A 20437-nucleotide genomic window follows, 5' to 3' on the forward strand; every position below is an offset into this window, starting at 1 on the left:
TACACACTTGAAGGACTTGCCGTGCAAGGATAAGGAGCCCTTTTTCGCGTGCGTAGTCCGTGATCACAACCGTAAAAAATAACTTTAACCACTCGTTCTTTACGGAAATAATATAGTGTGTGCATAATTATCTTCCAAGTTCAGAGATCAAATCACAAATGTTAATTGTCTAGTGGGTTGTCATTTCCCTCCTACCACATTCCCAGTTGGCGTCTTGTTGGGCGAATTGTTATTGCAGATCTACAATAAATTACTCTCGAGGTATTCCCTTTTAGTCTCTTTATTCAATCTAGCATTACGTTGGCATGTATGAGATACTTGCTTTCTGAAGGTGCGTAAGAGTTCAACGACGGCCAGTTGGCCGCGAATTCGGAATTGAAATTCTTCAGGATTCATTGATTTAGAATAGCCGTTGTATTTATAAAGTTGCCGGAGGAGAATGCATTGCCACAACTTCGTAAATTTGATTTTACATCGGATATTCTGTCCTTTTAGCAGCTCACAACCATCATAGGATATTATTATTTTTGTAGTCAGCTAAATCGGCTATCAATTAGTGGAAATTAAAACTTTTTATATTTTACTTTATGCACGGAAATGAAAATTAACACGATTTTAAGATATGAACGACACTATTTTTTTCTTCCTCTTATGATCTATAAGGGCACAGTTATGCAGCAATAAAATGCCAGTTTGAAAGAGTCATTTTTTTCACCGCTTTCATATTTTTAAGAATTATCTATTCATACAGTGTATAGTCGACCTCAATGGAGAAGGTGAAATGGACAGAGAAGAAAACAAATGAGGAAGTTACTTGGTATGGTGGGCGAAGAGAGGGGTTTGTTGGGAGAAATCCTGTGGAGGCAAGAAAAGTGGATGAAGGGGGTATTGACCGGGAGTGGGATGTTGAAGACTGTAATAGAGAGAAGAAAGTTAGGCAAACGAGGAAAGGGCATGAACAGGATAGGGATGTTGGACGGGATGAAGGGAGGAAGAAGGTACTCAGAGATGAAGAGGGACTCATTGTAGAGTTGGTTGCTGGATTTGCTGTTTTGTTAGGAGTCTCAAAACATTTATTTGGTAGTTGTGTCCATCCAAAAACCTACCTTAACCGGTATATTACCTAATAATAAATGATAATAGTCGACCTCGGTTATTGTGCAAGTGAAATTTCGTTGACATCCGTTGCATTTTTTAGGTTTTGTTAGGAGTCTCAAAACATTTATTTGGTAGTTGTGTCCATCCAAAAACCTACCTTAACCGGTATATTACCTAATAATAAATGATAATAGTCGACCTCGGTTATTGTGCAAGTGAAATTTCGTTGACATCCGTTGCATTTTCTACGAGTGATTCGGTGAAAAACAAAACCATGTTGTTTCACTCCCACCAACGTCAGTTTTCGCCTCGTTGTTCGATTCCATGCGACCCCGAATGCTTCAGAACGCTCTTGCGTGATTGCTACAGTTCTTTCTTAAATTTTCGTATCTCGTTTCCTAATCGGCATTCGTGATACATGACTTGCAATTGTGAGTTGTGCTTATTGCCGTGCCGTTGCTTTCTACCGGAAGACGCATATCTCCGAGGAAACTCGCATGGAAATAAAAATGGGCATCAGTGACAAAGTAGGGAAATAGGCTCTTGAGACAAAAATATGTTTGATTAATTAACATGAATAATGAATCGCAGATATTTCCACGACGAACTGAAGTCAGATTTGTGACCTCCCGTCCCTTTAATTTTTTTTCTCGCCCGTTAGAGTTGTAACTGATTTCAGCCTGCTAATAGATTAAATGAGTTATTTCATCATCGTGTGTGGTGTGTGTGTGTATATATATATGTGTATATATATGTGTATATATATATATATATATATATATATATATATATATATATATATATATATATTGTGAGCAGTCATTGCGGCATCGGAATTAGGTATGATTTATTTTTTCAATTAGAGATAATTCAAAGGAACTTACAAAAGTCCATTCGGGGAGAGGTCAAAGGATTTCCGTGAATATTGGGCGATTGGTTCAAAACAATTTTTGGTCATGGCTCATTAATGTTTTTCTGCACGACGCGGTACCGAAGCAATGACAAAATAATGGCAGCCTCACTTGATTTATTCACTTATTTTCTTGTGCGCACCATCGTCATTCATCCCCGGCCGGCGGTTCCCCCCCTCTCCGGATTCGTCGGCGTTTCGGTGAACTTCGATCTCTGAGCAAACGCGTTTCAATGCAGAGGAGGAATACGAGTCAAGCTGTGGGCATAAATTGAGTCCCTCTCCCTTATCTAATTCCGGCGTAAGCGCCGCAAAAGGTCGTGACCTTCAGCCTTCGATTTTAAATCATCGCCTCCCCAACTCTTCGCCCTCGTGCACATGACCCCTTGCTCACGTTTGGGTGGTGCCAAACGCCTCTCGTGAAGAAGGGTCTTCCCTCAAGCATGGCGTTGCGTGGGCCTTCGCGTGCAATCAATTCGGAGTGCCGAGAGATGGAGATGATGCTAAGGAGGATAGGGGTCCATCATCCCTTCCAGCCTCTCCCTTCATCTCCACGTTGCGTGAAGGTTGACCTTGGCGAAAATTGTGCCTCTCTTTCTGGGGCAATCGGTTGCTTCCCGGAGTGAACGTAATATATTTTTGGGGTGACATGTTCGGATGACATTCATTTGTCATTGCATTCAAAGTACGGCAGAATTCAAAGGTGTTTGTGGGAAGCTCAACCAGATCATCCTTTGGACCAATTTAATCCTCGGTTAATATCTTGCGAAGAGAGTACTTATTTTGATAGTAAGCGGGTTAGAAAGGTGGCGTGGTAGAATGGAGGTGGCTTCCTGACGACGTGCGGACGGTGACATTTGGTGTCAGAGGAATTTGTAGTTAATTAGTGCTGGAGTTATTTACTCGAGTTATTCAAGCGTGTGATTTTGAGTGACCTCCGCCAGCAAATTGTTGGCTTTTCATATGGCAAAAGCATAAAGTATAAACTGGAATGTTACAAAAGTGAAAATTACATTTCAGGGTCAGTTATTTAACATTAATCTTTTTCTTTATTCTTTTGGAATTGTGAAATTCCGGCTCGTTTGGAAATTAGATGTCTTTGAAGACTCGTACGAGAGAGCGACGTCAAAGAGGAAAGCATTTTTCCTTTCGGTATCTAACACTTGTCGTACTGTTTGGTATGAATATGCACGCCTGCAAAATTAATTCCTTTGACGTATTATTAAGTTTGTTATGTAAAGAAAATTCGTTTGGAGGTTAAATACATTTTAAAGTTTTATTTAGTTTGAAAAGTCCTTTTCATTTCCAGGCATAATGGGGAACCGCAGAATCAGAATAATACGAGGAAGGGCGGGGAATTGCATTTCTTTTCCGTCTATTTTTTTGGACGAGTTACTTTGCGGTGGTGGAGAGTGACACAAAGCTGTAACAGTAAGGCACGCGCACGGCTGAGAGACCGGCTCGGACGTTGGCGGCCGTCGAAGGTTGAGAGTGTGGGATGGGCGTGTTTGTATACATTTTGGGCGGAGCATAAGTTGAATTTGATGAGAACGGGGTGTGCTGCGCAGCTGTGAAAGGACAATATTATGAGTAAACGAAAGAGCTTTGGGTATATTTACGAGTCCTTGTATGGGGAGTACTCAGTGGGTCCAAAGAAACCATTAGTCTGGGTGGGTGACTATGTGTGTAAACCTAGCCAAGCCATTAAATTTAGAGATCCGTTTAGAGTTTAAATTCCATAATCTTTCTGATCTAGCGTGCAGTTATTACTATTAACGCCCGAGTCAACACACTCTCCATAAGTTTAGTCTTTAGTCATTACGACCCATCGAATATGTTTTCAATTTATCCCATCCTTTTTTCACTCCTAAGCGCATCGAGTTAGATTTCAGGAAAACAATATTGTATTCATCTTTTTATGATAATGCTTATACTTAAAATTTTTATTTTCTGTCTTGAACGGAGAAGTTCTAAGCTTTTGGCGGAAGAGAGAAACTTTTTGGGAAAAATGTTGGACTAGTGCATGCTGGATACACTGAGAGGCAATGGGATACTGAAGGAGGTAATAGAACAAAATATATGTAGAGGGAGGAAAATAACTAGCATTTTTGATGAAATTGAGGGAGTTAGAAAGTGCGCAGAGCTGAAGAAAGAATAAATATAATAAGCAAGAGCAGCTAAGTACGTTCAGTAATTGCCTGAGGGTGTCTTAATTCCTTCAAAATTTGCCATTTATTGTTATTGTCGCTTCTGATAGCATTTGGCAAAAGTAATGCGATGCATCTTAGGGTAAAAAAATCTCATTTATATCCTTTTTTAAATAAAGTAAAAAACCACAATTTACACAGGGATGTTGGATCTGACGTCCCCATCATCAGGGGTATCCTTGCAGATTGTAACTAAACATGGTTTCGCGCAAGATCCTATTACTTCTCATATGATTATGCTTAACGAATGAACTTCTTGAAATTCAGGATAAATTGGGTGCGATTACTCCGCCATTTGATGAGGTCAGTAACACCACTCTCCATCAAACACCTGGTGACTTTCCGGCTGCTTAATTTAAGGTGTGAATGAGATACTTTCTGTTTGTCTGAATTGTTTAAAAAAGGGAATTTTTACGTTTTAGTGCTTGTTATTCAATTGTTGTCCAGTCCGGTGCAATATTTCTGTTTCTAAAATGAAATTCTCACAAATGAAAATGTATTATTTTTTCCGGTCCGGTAAAAACACATTACACTCATAAACAGTAAAACCCGAGATAGGTGATCGAGTCATGTTCAGTTGCTGATATTTTCGATACTCGGTACGTACTTTCAATCTGCCAATCTTTCAATGTGTTAAGTTAAATTCCAACTGCAGGATTCGAATGCAAAACTAGAAATACTTAAAATGCATCAACTTTAGAGTGTAAATATCATTCGCCTTGCCCGGGATACGAACTCGGATTCCGGCCAAGGCGAATGATTTCTACACTCTAAAAATGTTGCTTTGTAATGCACATTTAGCAGATGATTCCGTTATTAGTCACTGACGCGGAGTCTCCAGCAGTTTCTTGGGGTAGCTATACTTATTACTATTATTTCACGTGTTACCCATTACCCTACTATATATCTTTTTGTCCTTGATGAATATTTTCAACCTTTCTTTGAGTTCACATATACCCGTGTCGAGAACTCCTAGACTAGCGAGTATGGTTTCGCGTTATTTTATTTTCCCTCTTTGCGATGGAAAAATGCAGGATATTTTCGCCATAATATAAGGATTTTTTCATTGGTTGATAAGTATATGTGTGGAATCAACTCAGTTCTAAACAATCGTGGTATGAAATTTAGGTTCCATTCAATATTCACTCTCTCCGTTGTTGACTATACAGAAGGACGGATGCCTTCGTTGGCCAATCGCTTCAAAACTTCAAACGGGAACTGGTCTATTTAGGTTTGTGCCACATAGTTTGAAGTTTCGTAGAATCTACTCCTGTACTCCCCCTTGTTTTTAAGTATTAATCATAGGTGTACCAATGTCATGGATATATGCTCGTTTTTGCTCTTGCTCTGCATGTTTAATTTTTTTGTGGCTATTAGATAGATATTATAAAATATTAGCCTAAGCCGGGAAACATTTCTGAATTAAAGCTCAAAAGTAAATAGAATGACTAAAGAGGGAGAGAAACACAGATTGGAAAACCTTTCCATGAAGTAATAACAAAGACAAAAGAGTCAATTGTCATACGTTATTTAATATTCCGGCCATGGTTTTAACATTGTGTGATAATTGACTTATTAAATACTAATATTATGAACTAAATAAGATATGTTTTCAAAGTAACGTCCGAGATACTTTCCTATACTCAAATAAATTGTTCGGTATTGTTACTACTCTTAATATTACTCCATTTCCCAATGCATTTCATTCGCTAACGTTTGTGTTTGAGTGACGTTGTAATGTGAGAGTACATCTTCCAGAATTTGTCATGGAATTCTTTGCAACATTGAAAAAAAAAATTTCAAGATATTTTTTATGTAATGCTCAAGATTCCATCTTTGAAAGGTCTCTGATATTGATGAAAAAATGCAGAAAATGCAGTTTTTTGTCAAAGATTAAGGATTTATGATATTAAACATATTTTGAGGATATTTAAATATATTAGCTTTTTTTAAGGTTATAGGTAATTTTTTTCCGAGTTCATTTTTTGCATTTCTTGCGACGTATATTTGACAAAATTCTCGTATGAACCCCAAGAGGTATCCTGAAATTCCTGCAGGATATTACTTAAATGTTTCATGTACTTCATCTGATATACTCCAAAATTCTTTCATCACATTTTCCTCCTTCGCCTCGCATGCGTGGCTTTCTCGTTATGAATTCAATAACTTAATGCAAGGCCCGCCCACGCCTTATGCTCTCCTCTCTCTTCCAAGGAATTTCGCCTTTTTTTTATGGCTCTCGGCGTTTCACTCAGTGAAACGTTGCGTAATATTTTTACATAGGTCGCGACATCCTCTCCGCCTGATAGCAGGTGCGGAGCGAAGCGGGCGCAGTGAGGAGGGTTTTCAACCTTCAGGATTAGGACGGCGGAATATATTCAACGTGATCCCCGCAAGAGACGAATCGCGCCACATTTGCGCCGCGCACGGGGGGCGTCTTCCTCCCGCCCCCCCCCACTCCCCCCCCCCCCCCACGGGCCTCACTTCCACTCTTTCATGATTTCCATCCGCATACGCTTGTAGTAGTCCCCTGCGCCTCGCGCCATCTCTCTCCCTCTCTCTGTCCGCGGGAATGTCTTTACGTTCGCATCCGAACCCAGGCCGAAAAGGTGGGTGGCCATCTCCAGGGTGGCACCGGTCCCCATACATAAATTATCTGCCCTCTCTTGGAAATGGGCTTTTTTCCTGCATTCAATCGGTAACACACTTGGTATTACCCGTTCAGGAAATGCTGACCGACACTGACTGAGCGGGGGGATTTATTCTACGACGGCTGTCCAGAAAGTATATCACGTTTCGGCCTAGCGTGGCGGTTGTCAGGGCTAGAGCCACCATATTGGTGTACGTATAAACATCCCTTCACTCAATGCGTATCCTGCTGTGGTAGTGTGTTGTAATCTGTGATTCTTCTCCTTTGCTCACAGCGAACTGTTCAAATATGCGTCGCAATGGAAAACCCCTCGAGTTGTAAAGTGCGATCTGTGATTATGGTTTTACTGGCAAAAAACTATCACAAGCCAATTGGAATTCATAGGCAACTTTTTGAAGTGAACGGAGATGGAATAATCAATGAAGGTGGAGTGAGGCAGTGGATCATTCAGTTCGACAATGGCCACAGCACCAATGTTCACGACGAGGACCACAGTAGTCGACCTAGCCTTGTGACAAATGAACTGACGGTGAAAATCAACGAAAAAATTCTTGGAAATCAAATTCCAAAGAAACTGCGGGAGATGCCGCAACAGTAACTTTTAACGGAGTCATCCGCTAATGTGCCTTTTAATGCAACAATTTCAGAGCGTAAAAATCATTCGCCTTGACTGGGACTCGAACCCAGATCCCTCAATATCCGGTCGAGTGCTTTAGCCACTTAAGCTACCGAGGCGTCCTCTTAAACTCTGAAATTTTGGGGCTTTTAAAGGAACTAGATGTTATGACGAAATACCGTACATACAATGTCACATGCATTCGTAGTCGTGCGCGAGGCGCCACTGTCCACGAGGTTAAAGCCAACTTTAAACACTTATGGTGTTTTCCCTTTGACAAATTCCAAAGAAACTTAAATGGCTAAAGCACTCGACCGGATATTGAGGGATCTGGGTTCGAGTCCCAGTCAAGGCGAATGATTTTTACGCTCTGAAATTGTTTCTTGGAAATCGTTGATTCAACCCTATACAGCGATGAAGATGCAGCTCGCAACACAGTGACGCAGAATAGCATGCTGGTATATATACACCATGGTTAGCATGTAAGGCGGCAGATATCTTCAGAGACAAAATTGAAAAGTATATGCATCGTTACGGTTTATGCCCATCATTTAAATAGTGACTATGTCGATAAATAGTTTGAGGATATGCCTTTCCAATGTTTATAATAAAACTTTGTCTTGTCCCTAGATTCATATTTTATTTCATAACGTAACTTACTTTCTGGGCAGCCCTCAGTATCTTGAACGTTTATTCTGTAGGGGAGACCTGCTCGAACGGCAGTCCGGCTTGGGGAAAGTGTGTAATTGGAAGCGGAGGGTGGGAGAGGCACGTTCCCACTCACCCTAGTAAGCGGACTTGTTCACGCTTGCATGTGTTCATGCCTTCGAAGTGCGCACTCCCATCGACGGGCATCATTGCAAACTCCGGACTCGCCCGAACCAAAACCACTTCCTGCATTTGGCGCCCGGCATGCGCGTCCTCGACACGTTAACCCCCCGAATGTCATCGGCCGGGTTAAGGCGAACGGGCCACAACCCCCCTCGCCGATGCTGTGTCTGGATCCTCCCAACAACGCAGGCTTTTTGGTGGCCAGTGGCTAGTTACCCCGTGAGCCGATGAGCCCCGCATTTCTTTAATTGGGGCTCCAATGAGCACTTACGACTCATTCGCCATCAAGGTTATTTTTCTGCGACCGCGATCATTGTTCGCTTAATTAATTGCGAGAGGCCCGGAAAGACCTTCGAAGATGTGATCAAATTCAGTCAGAAAGGAGGGATAATTAAAATTTTACACCAATCCTATGATCACCCTGTTTCATGATTGACCATGGCCCCGATCTAGCGCACATCTATTGGTACAATTGGCAAACTTCTATTTTGAAGCCGACCTTTCGTCAAAAGACGAAATAAATGGTGCAAACCATTATCGTTTTGCCACAGTCTCCTGTAGCATCATTTAAAAATATTAAACATTTCAGGCGTCCACTCGCAGTCTCAATGGCCAGAGGGCAGAGCAAATTATTGCCCCTTGAAATTGAGTTATTGGAAAAATCGAAATAGCCCTTGGCAATTTTTTTTAATGCATTCAATTCGTCGGAAAGAGAAAACTCAAATTGGGGATTTTATATATTTTCTTAAATTAGGTTGGATACGCCCTCTTGTTTTATACGTGTATGCTTCTATTTCGATCTCTTTCCCTTTTCTGCTTTATTTGTAGTTTCCACTGGATTGTCATTCTCTTCCAGCTCGCCGTAACCCCACCTGTTTATCTCGTCTCTTAAGTTTAATTCTATAATATGATCACAAAATGATGGCTATACGTAAAGAAATTTTCCGTTTATCTACTTATATCCTTCTCACGTTCTATAGCGATAAATCCGAAATTTTATTTTCACTCGGGTGAATTCCTTGACGTGAAGACTGGTGTCAACTACGAAGAAAATGAAAAATAAATCCCGCTTTAAGGTTCTTGACGTCTGCTCGTGAAACTCATTTTAAAAAAATCCCACTCTCGTGATTCCCAGTGCCATTGTGATGGATCTTTCCCTTAGTCTGGAGTGCATGGATGTCGCCCGTGCTCCTTCCGAGGGAACTATACCTTTTCGCATTTCGCCTCAAGTTTCCCGGTTTCTCGCCAAATGAAATTGGAATGCGCGGATGATCGGCCTCCTCGAACGAACATCCAACTGGTTTAATGGCGCACTCGAGAGCGCCACTCCGCACTCAGCGGCTTATTTCTCCACTAAATTCGCATCTTGTCCGGTGGGCGAGACTTAATTTTCACCTGAGAAGGCGAACCCCCCCCCCTACCCCCCTCTCTCCCTCCTTTCTTCCTCCCTCCATCCAAAATCCCCCCCCCACGGGATTAAAACCTCCATCCAGTCGGAAGGATCGCCTCCCCTCCCCCAGGTGCCCCCTTCCCTTCCCATCCCCCCCTCCCGCGAAACCCCGTCAAGGAGAGAAAGACAAGGGGCGGAGGAACGAGAAAGGCGGAGCCAAGGCGGGAATAATTTACGTGGAAATTACACACCGCCTTGTGTTTAACCCTTTTCGCGTGTCCGGGGGAAATTTTTGGAATGAGGCCCGATGCCAAACCGCCAGCGACTGCTTTCAACTCATCGCGTGCAACCGCCAGCAGATTTTGAGTGTGCCAAGGAGCTGGCACTTAACCCAAGTGCGGATTAAATATCCCCTCTGCCCCCCAAAGGAATTGTAGGCTCGCAGGCCGGCGGTGGTGTTTGATTTTGATTTGTTGGAGTGACTGCTGGATCCCCCGTGATCTTAAACACGGGTCCTTTAGTTAGATGCATAAGAATAAAGAGTGTCCAGAGTAGGCGCGAAAACGGTTGTATAGACTTAACTTTGATTCGCACTATTGCCAAGTGATCATGAGCGCCTGGTTATCTGAATCCAAAGACTAAATTAAAACTTTAAAGAAAGAAAATTACGAAGGTGAAACGATTATCTCAATTTGAGTGAAATCGCGTGGTATTAAAATTAGGTATCGTATTTCCCATGTTATTGTTGTTATTTAGCGCGTGAGTAATGCACCTGAAGATTTTACCTCGTTGGTAAGTGCTAATGAAACAGGCGAACAAAAAGTGAGCAAAAGTTGCTAACTTTTAAAAGAGTTTCTGTCAATGAATTCATTCCAATTTCATCATTCGAAGTGCCAGTGCTCCGATTATTTTTGTGCCTCTGAATATAACGGTAATAAATGACGTTGAATCGATTTCATGTTTTGGATATGGCATTCTTTTTACCGATTGCCATGACAATGCATAATATATGTGTGCGTAGCGCATGGGTAATCACTCCTGTCTGCCAGAACGTCTCTGGGAAGCGTGGCATGTGCCTCGCGAGACGTTAGTTTTACGAAGAATGTATCGCCGTACTCAATATGCCTTTTTTTTCTCCATTTCAGACCGAATCCAGTGAAAGCGGACACATCACAGGGAGCGGCTCAGAGTGGTCTTCTCGTCGCTAAGAGTGAGTGTTACATCGAAATATGCTCTGTAATTTGTTTTTTTTCTCGGGGAAAGGGAGAGGAAGGGAGGAACTTTGAATAAATATGGGGGGGAGGGGGATTGGTGGTTAGTAAAAGTGGTTTTAGGATAGGGCCCCGTCACAACTTCATAAGGTACGTAAAAAACGTTTCCGCCGTAAAAAATGCCCCGTTTTTTCCCTCCCTCCACCCTTCCCTCTCCAGCTCCATATACGTCTCTGAATCGATGATGTTGACATTTCATCGGCCATGATTTCAGCGAAAACAGAGTGGGAAGGAGGGTCTCGGTTTGAGGGAGATGGTTTCTCGGGGGAATGAGTGCGGTGAGGCACGCAGGCCGCATGAATTTTATATAAGGCAGCCATTTTGCGGTCGGCCACAATAATGTGAATTGAGCGCTTTTTTAAAAAGAGTTTCCTGGGGCTCCACGCGCATCTTTCCCTTTCCAACCCCTCCACCCCCTACTACCTCCCTCATTCTCCTCCCCTCCTCTCACCCCCACTCGCATCCCCTCCCTCCCCACTCTCCCTTTCCCTTCTCTGTTATCATTCCTTTTTTTTGCAGCGGCGTAGTAATACGAAGCGAAATAAAATACAACTGCGGTAGCATGGAAAATCAATGAACGCGCGATGTAACTGAATTTTTATTAACGGTTTAGGGCAAAGATCGCCAACCCTTTCATGCTGGTAGGTGTAGATTTTTTCGGATGGTAAATGGAGTGAAGCCCAGCTGCCCGGTAGCGTTGAATATTTGGTGTAGTTTATGGCGAACGCCATAGAGAAATATAAAAATTGTTCTTGTGTAATTTAAGTGCATTAAATTGTATTCCTCCGATGGGTACTCGTTGTAATGCACTGTGCACGTTGAATTCGTACTGGAAATATTTCCAATTGGAAATGGAATCAAGTCGATGGCTTGTTGCTGATCATTCGTAGAAAAACAACGTTTTCCACAACAGCTTTTTTTTCCGTATTTTTCTCATCACAATGTAGGTAAAACGTACAGGGATGAAAACTTCCTAGCTCCGTAAATGTCATTTTTTGATAATTAATTTTAGGTTTTCAGTTTAATTATTACATTTACACTCTATTTTGACGGCGGTAGTATGAAGTCTATTTTTGCCAGATTTTACCTTTAGGTGCGAATCCCTCGACTTTTTTTACGTTATTATCCTGGCATTTCATACTCATTTGGTCATATTTTATGTATGCGTTGGAACTTAAAGTGGCCCTTTTCCCTATTTATGGCTGTTGTATTGCTTGATTTTCCTTGCATGTAATGTATGTTTTTATATACAAATTGACAAATGACTTCTGTAGAATGAAACTCTAGCCGAGGAAATTACAACTGTAAAAATTGTTGTTAAGTCGGGAATGAAATTTAAAAATGCATCGAACACCTAGAGGTTTCTGTACCCGAACGCTCACCCTCCAAATTTACCATATCCGGTCTTTATTACGAGGGCGGTTCAATAAGTACCCGTGTTAGAAATGAAGAAACAATTTTTCCAAAAACATTTTTTTCATTTTTCAACATAGCCCCCTTTTAGAAAGATGCACCTCTCCTAACGTTCCGGCCATTTTTTTAACCCCTCAAAAAAATAGGATTTGTCGAACTCTCCGAAATACGCCTCTGTCTCGGCGATAACTTTCTCGTTTGAGCTAAATATTTTTCCCGCGAGCCATTTCTTCATGTTAGTGAAGAAGAAAAAGTCGCAGGGAGCCAGATCGGGTGAATACTGGGGGTCCGGCAGCAATTCATAACGTAGTTCATGCAGTTTGGCGGCGACAACTCCGGATGCCAGCCGGATCAGCTTGTTGTCCACCGTGAGCATTTGCGGCACCCATCGGGCCGACAATTTTCATCGCCACCTTATCATGTAATGTATTAATTGGCGTTCCGATCGACACACCCACGGCGTCTGCTACTTCGCATACTTTCGTTCGTCGATCAGCGAGAATCATGGCGTGGACGTTTTGAATGATTTCCTCGGTAACCACGTCTGCCGGGCGTCCTGGTCGCTCCTCATCAAAAACAGATGTTCGCCCACGCTTAAATTCCTTGAACCAATATCTAACTGTGGTCATATATGGCGAAGTGTCCCCATAAACAGCATCCGACTCTGCTTTTATCTCCTCGCATTTCTTCCCATCCAAAAACAAAAAACGAATTATCGAACGATACTGCTATTTTTCCATCTTAGCGAAAATCACGAAACACGTCCTACTCGAATGGCTGCCAAATCCAAAACAACCTTTAAATCAGTCTGAAATTTGTTCCACCATTGTTTGATAGATGGCAGCAAACGATGATGACACAAACTTCCCTCAGGAACGCCCTTTGTCGTCAAACACGGGTACTTTTTAAACCGCCCTCGTACGTCTAATTCTTTGGGTGTCCTGGTACTTGTTTGAAAATAATGGCCCACAAATATTGCTCGCATATTTTTTAAATATTTTTGGCGGCAACTAGGGGAAATGATGCTTAATTAATAAATTCTAGAATAATTAAATTTCTAGGTATCATCCTAATCCATCCACAATCCACATGGCTTAAATGAAATTGTTTTGATGATTTCGATGGCAGCTCTCTCGGTGAGCCATCATGCTAAGTAATCACTTTTTCTCCAGATACCTCTCCAGTCTTTACGAAATTATTGAAAATAGCCAATTACCGTGATGAAATCAGGACGTGTAATTAAATATTCATCTTTGGTCGGTAATTTAAATGTAGAATTGTTAAGTTTGGAGTCGAAGAAACGGTAGATTAGTTGTTAGAGTTATTTAGTTAGGCACGAAATCAGTTCTTTCATCTTAATTTTCATATTTAAAGCATGTTCGAAATTTTGTTGCAATATTTAATACATACGCTCATTTGAGAGTAGTTTTCATCGTTTGTTGAACTACTTGGAGGTATAATACTGCTAAATACGACTTCTGAGGCGTGCGATCTGTACTTATTGTTCGTTTTCTTTGATTATGAGCATTGTAATGAAATATTTCGAATCTTATTTGCAAGTCCTATCAAGTCCTTCCGATTTCTGTAAATGGCGTGCTATCGGTATATAATCATCAAAGAATCAATTGTATGAACGTTAATAGTTACCGTGGGATCTGGAGAATAGTTCGCGACGAAAATTTTGTATTCCGACTTCAATTTTCTAAATATTAGCGTCTCAATCTTTGATGAAATGTACTGGGATGGGCGGTTCCAGATGTCATTGAAGTGAATGCACTTTTCTCCTTGAGTACCGCGTTTCGATTTATCGTGTAGCTCGGTAGTGTTTTGGTGTTTTTAGGGTGCGACTATGCTAATGCTGCACGGACGGACGCCTCTCATTCCCAACGCATCCCTCTCCCAGCAGCACCCCCGCATCTCGCCGAGGCGCCGCTGGTGTGACGTGAGAAATAATTTCGCCCATATGAATGAAGAGCGGAGTTGGCGGCCGGCACTCGGCGTATTCCGTGCTCTGAGCCCAAGGGCTTTATTTCCCAAAGTTTTCGTCAGGCCTTTGTTTGTTTTACCCGAAATGAAATGTTTATTTCACATGTTAAATCATATGTATTCACACGTAATGTTTGCTGCGAATACATTTACTTTCAGCGTAGTTAATATTAATTTTATTTTAAACGGATAGACAAGCTTGACGATGAGTGGAGAGTTTTCCTAAAAAATACGGAATTAAATGATTTAAAAAAAGCCTCATTTGGGGAGGGGATACTGTCCCAACAGCATATACCCTTGTGTGATGGGTAAAACACTTATTTCCTCTACCAATCGCCTGTTCTCTAAGTCACGCAGTTGCGAAAATGACTGGTTTCCTTGCAAAATAAATTTCGTTTAAACATGGTCCTTTTCTTGAGAAAAATCAATTACATTTTTGATGCCAACTCATGTAGTAATGAGAGTGCGTGCATTTTTGAGTGTAGATTATTTTTTCATCAGAAAATAAGTACACTTATTGAGGAAAAATAAGGGAAATTATACTACACTATTCGCTGGAAATAAAAAGAACAATATTGAGGTAGCAAATAAATAAAGATTTTCATAAAATTCTCCTCATTGTTCTAAACCGCTTACTATTACTTTTCCGAATCATTCCACGTAGACCTGAGGTGTTAGAAAGCCAGTTTTTTGTTCATTATCCGTTCAAGGTGACTTTCTTTTAGGAACATCATAGAGCAGAATGGAATTTGATAAACTTTTCAACTTAAAATTGAAAAAAAAGTGAATTAAAAACCTATAATGCGCTTTAAAGGACGCTTTTAATTTGAATACGAGAGAGTCAAATCGGCCTTTACCATTGATCCCATATAGGTTAAATTCTTTCAAGAGAGATTCCTTTACATTAACGTTAAATCATGCTATTTATTTTATTCAGTGCGTGCATTGAAGAAATATATATTCACCACAACTCCAAAAGTTAATGTTTCGCGTAGGAGCCATCATGAAGATGCATGGCATAAATTTATTTATTCGAGAGACGGTTTTTACCGATACTTTTTGGAAATTCATTTGTAAAGCACGGAGAAAGAAACAAAGATTCTGCGTTTCTACAGGAAAGATTTTATTATTGTCGACTGGTTTTGTTACACTCTACAGTTCAAGTGATGACGCTACTGTTTTGCGAAAGTCATCGACAATAATAAATTATTACCCGTGGAAACGCAAAATCTTTGATTCTTTCTTCGTGCTTTGTAAATTTCTTCAGGCGTTTTCTGGGTTTGCCTTTTCATCAGACCTTAAACACCTGGGTCTGTAAGGTCAGAGATAAGGACTACGGTACAATGTGTTGCGAATCTGCGCGTGAAAAGCACCTTCTGCGTTTATTGTATAGTTAGGATAGCTGGCTTTGGACAAGGGTTCGTTGAATCCGCAGCCGTTTGGCACAAATACCTCGCTGCGTCCCAAAGGAGAGTTCTTCTGTATCTTCGGGATCGGAGGCAACAAATTCTTGCTCAGCCTTCAGAAGGATTAACTATTTTCCCACGATCTGCAATTGGATGGCGACAGAGTGAAATACGAAATTTAAGGTGCAGTCTCAGGGACTGTTTTGTCGGGTTGCAGGAAATAATCCTCTCTCTCTCTCTTTCTGTCTCACCTTCTCGGCTCCAGTCAAAATTTAATAATGCAAAACATGACGCCATCTCTGCCGTGCAACGTGGCCGCCGTATGGAATTCAAGGAATCTCTTTAAAGGTGATCTATGCGTGTGGAGGCTTATATGTATATATTGTGAGCGCGTCTTTAATTGAAGAAGGGTGCGAGTCCCCAAAGCCTTGGTGCTTGTTTTGCCCTCCCCCCTCTCTCTCTCCTGGGCTCTCTTTCCAAGACCGCCGCTGCAAATGCCTTCTGGGCTTATCCGCCCCCTCTCATCCCTCCCTCCCTGGGGCGGAAGAGGGGAAGGCAGGGGATATCTTATTTTAGTGTACAGCTGTAAACTCGTTGTTTACCTCTGTTGGCGCGCGGGTGATGTAATATTACCGTGGAGAGATCGCATAAATGGGAAGGATGAATTTCGGCGCTGCCTGCTGCTGCCGCCTCTGCCTTCCTCGTCTTGCTTCAGAGCCCTGAGCATTAAACATGCAGGGCCCGGGAGGAGTTATGGTTGAAAATTCCGATCGTTTTATATATGTTTTACGCACTTCATCTAGCCAATTTTCCGGTGGGGCGTTTGCCGAAAAAAAACTCCACGGGTGAATGGCGAAGATGGGATCGCAAAATCCGTCCGTCTACGTTGATCAGTCCACCCGAGTTGGTTTAAACTATGCGTTTGGCAGCGAGGATCTCCGCTTTACTCGGCAACAACAGAAGAGCTTGATTAAATGTACCAAATATCTCTGTATTAAATGAAATGTCTCAGTGTAAACCGTGTATGGTTCATCAGAAATGAAAGCGGTGGATGCTACGCAATGACTTGGAGCTTCACACTTTGGCGAGTGTATTAGTTTTTTAATTTAAAAATCCTGAATAGATTTTCCAAATAGTACTTAAGTTATCAGAGGTGATAAAACATTCCACATGCAGTAAAATCATCATTCAGCTACTGGCAATCAGTCGCTTAACAACGCAAACAAATCTGGTATTAAATGAATGTAAAACTCCAATAATACTATCAATATCTATCAATAAATCTGGTATGCTTTAATTTTTTTTGCCATCAGAGACCCTGTTTCACTTTTACATCTCTCAAATTAGTTCTATCGTAATTCCCCGAAAATGGCTCTTCTGTGTTTTTCAGTGCACCCACAACCTTTGATAATTCATTGATGTAGCTGCGGGGAGTCTTTTTTGCGGTGTTATCACAGAGGGAAAAACATGAGCCCAAGCTTGCATAATTATTCAATAATATGATTAACCGATTTCTTGCTGCATGTTTTTTTTGGAGGAAAAACGTTTACGTGTACATTACCATACTCGATCGGATCGTAGGCTATTTCTTTCTGACAGTGTAATCTAAGTTGTTATCGAATGCGTGGGTGTAATTCCGCAGCGTCGGAGGCAAACTCGAAGGAAAAACCTTTGTATTACTTTTCGCTTTGTGTGCGGAGGAACTCTAATCCTAGATCCACCACTAATTGCACTGTAACACAAATTCACTTTTCGTACTAATTGGTACTGAAAAAAATCATGTTTGAACTGTACCTGAACCCCCAATTTCTGCTTGTTTATTTGTCCAGTTGAAACTCATCTTCCTTCAGTTTTTTTAAAGAATTAAGATTAAGAGTTGAAACTATACAACATGTCCCGAACTCAGATAACAGACTGGATGTACGTACATATGTCTGTGCTTTAGTTTTCGTACCCGTGCGATATAGAGAATTTCACGGCCTTTCCTTTGAAAATCATGGGCGCCATATATTCTGCTTTATAAAACAATAAAAATATCTCAATTAGTCCCGAAAATTCACCCAACACTTCATTTTTAATTCCATATTACAATTAAATACTATCGTTTTTGAAATATTTGTTTTAGTCATCGATCAAAGACATTACATTAATCCGAAATTAGCTGTCCCTAGCTGGTAGCTATTTGAACAATCCTTCTAAAGTCGCAAGGGTTTTAATAGTTCTGTCTTTGAATTCTTACAATTCCGGTCTACAAAAACACCTAATTAAATTTTGATTAAACCCTCGAAATTAATTTAGTGCTGCGTTCGTTTGTTAATGGCGGAATTGGACTTTCAGGACTCCATTTTACTTTATCACTGAATGGTAAACAAATCACCTACCAAATTTATGTCATTTCAACTATTAATTATCTTAATGGGCTCAGTGGTATTTACATTCCATTCATATATTTCCGTCGATTTCCAATTCCCTTGCAAAACAGTTTATATCTGTATTAGATGAGCTGCCATTGCCCATCCCTTCCCTTCTCTAAGGCGACCCTAAGGCAAAGATTTTAAAAATAACCTTTCAAAATTCTGTATAATTCGGCAATGCGAAGGCAGTATCAAAATGTTAATGAATATTCATGAGAATGTTGCTTAATTGGGAGGCCGTTTCAATTATTCCCTATTTCTCCGAGACGTTTTCTCATTTTGTTTTGATTACAGATTAACTTCATCCAACCATTTGATTGGGGATCGTTCGTCATGCGTTGCATGTATCTTTTCATCTAAATCTAAATAATATCCAGCAAGCCGCCGAAGGGGCGTGTGGAGGGGGGTGTTGGGTCACCTTCCGTAAAAAAGGATAAAACCACGTGCAAAACCAGCAAGTGCATGCAAACATACGCACACAGTTGCGCATATATTCATGTAAAAACCTTTTTAACTTACATCCCATCTACTATCAACTAACATAGGCATGCAAATGCGCCTAATATTGTAGTAAAAATCTATCCAATAACGTGGAAAATTAGAATTGAAAACTAAGAAGGGGAAATTCTACAATCACATCTATGTGCTTTTAAGATTACTTCCACGCGTCCCTGCTCCTAAATATAATGTGCAATTAGAAGTGGTACTCCACCTTTGGGAGGTGTTAGTTAATTCCTCACCGTTTCAATTGATGCTCGGACCTGCGCGTGTCGGAGTCACGATCCTCGCCGTTAACAATGCCGCCCGCGAATACTCAAATGGTCCCACCGCGCCAAAGTGATGCCCATCTTGCTGACGTCACCGTTTCGCCAAGGATTATTTTCAGCTCGTCGAGTTTTGCACCGGTACTTCGGATTGCATCCGGGGGAAATCCGGTGTTGTTTTCGTTTTCGCCAATTCTTTTCACCTTGTCCCTTCACCGGAAGCACCCTAGGGTACGCTATTGGTTTTTTTTTTGCTTGCAGTACCTAAACTTTGGAAGTGTATCCCGTTTGCTTTTGAGAATTATGTTATTTTTGTAAATTATCTTCAGGTGAGCGGGCAATCCTGAAAAAGATATAACTATCCCTAAACGTTGTATCTTTCTTACCACAATTTCGACATGTTCTGGGATTTGATATCGATGTGTGCTTGAGTCTTTTGTAATTTTTTGGCAATACAGCGAACAAATTAATTTGAGACCGCTTCAAACAGTATTTTTTTTAAGGTAATCTACCGATTAAGGTAGGTTTTTGGATGGACACAACTACCAAACAAATATTTTATTGCTCCTAACAAAACACAAAATCCATCATCCTACTCTATATCAGGTCCCTCTTCATCTCTGAGTACTTTCTTCCTCCCTTCATCCCGTCCAGCATCCCTATCCTGTTCCTTCCCTTTCCTCTTTTGCCCAACATTCTACCCTCTATCACAGTCTTCAACATCCCACTGCCGGTCAATACCCCCTTCATCCACTTTTCCTGCCTCCATAGGATTTCTCCCAACAAACCCCTCTCTTCTCCCACCATACCAAGTACTTCCTCATTTGTTTTCTTCTCTGTCCATTTCACCTTCTCCATTCTTCTCCACACCCACATTTCAAAAGCCTCCAATCTACGTCTATCCTCCTGCTTCAATGACCACGTTTCCGCACCGTACATAGCTACGCTCCATATCAAAGTTTTTACGAGTCTTTTCTTAACATCCTTACTCAAAGTCCCCGTCATCAACTCCCTCCTCCTTGTGAAAGCCTCTTTGCCTTCAAACAGTATGCTAAAGAGAATATCAGTTTGGTAATATTTAGTTACATGTTTTACTGAGTTTATTCTGCAAGATGTGGGCCCGTGTAACAGTCACTTACTATGGCGAGGTTATTTCATTTCCCACCTCGCGAGTGTTTGCATTATGCGAACATTGGTTGGTTTTCATTGAAAGGTTACATTTACATTCAGACAAAGAGATTATTAGGCATGCCATTCTAATGATCGACAATAAAACACTAAATGATCGAGAATAAATATCGCAGTTTGGAGCAGCCCTGGGGAGTTTTAAACAAATTACTTCGAGCTCATATCCGGCCCCCAAGGACATAATTGGACCCCATTCAGTGAATTAGATCACCCAAAGGATAAAGTTTTAGGAATAACTCCGCTAACTGATTATTTTGAATAATCGTTCTTCCATCGTTGAACTAGCGATGACA

The 20437-nt window shown here is 41.1% G+C and overlaps 1 long non-coding RNA gene across 1 annotated transcript in view; it reads left to right on the forward strand.

The window, feature by feature from the left end:
• The window catches only part of LOC139687327 (uncharacterized), a 525630-nt gene that overhangs the window by 332344 nt on the left and 172849 nt on the right, over positions 1–20437 (forward strand). The window contains exon 2 of the long non-coding RNA XR_011700633.1: positions 10848–10912. This is a non-coding gene — a long non-coding RNA (uncharacterized lncRNA). The remainder of the gene's footprint in view (positions 1–10847; positions 10913–20437) is intronic.

This window comes from Hetaerina americana, unplaced genomic scaffold (assembly GCF_022747635.1).
Source record: "Hetaerina americana unplaced genomic scaffold, ioHetAmer1.1.p SCAF_19, whole genome shotgun sequence".
NCBI classification, from domain to species: domain Eukaryota; kingdom Metazoa; phylum Arthropoda; class Insecta; order Odonata; family Calopterygidae; genus Hetaerina; species Hetaerina americana.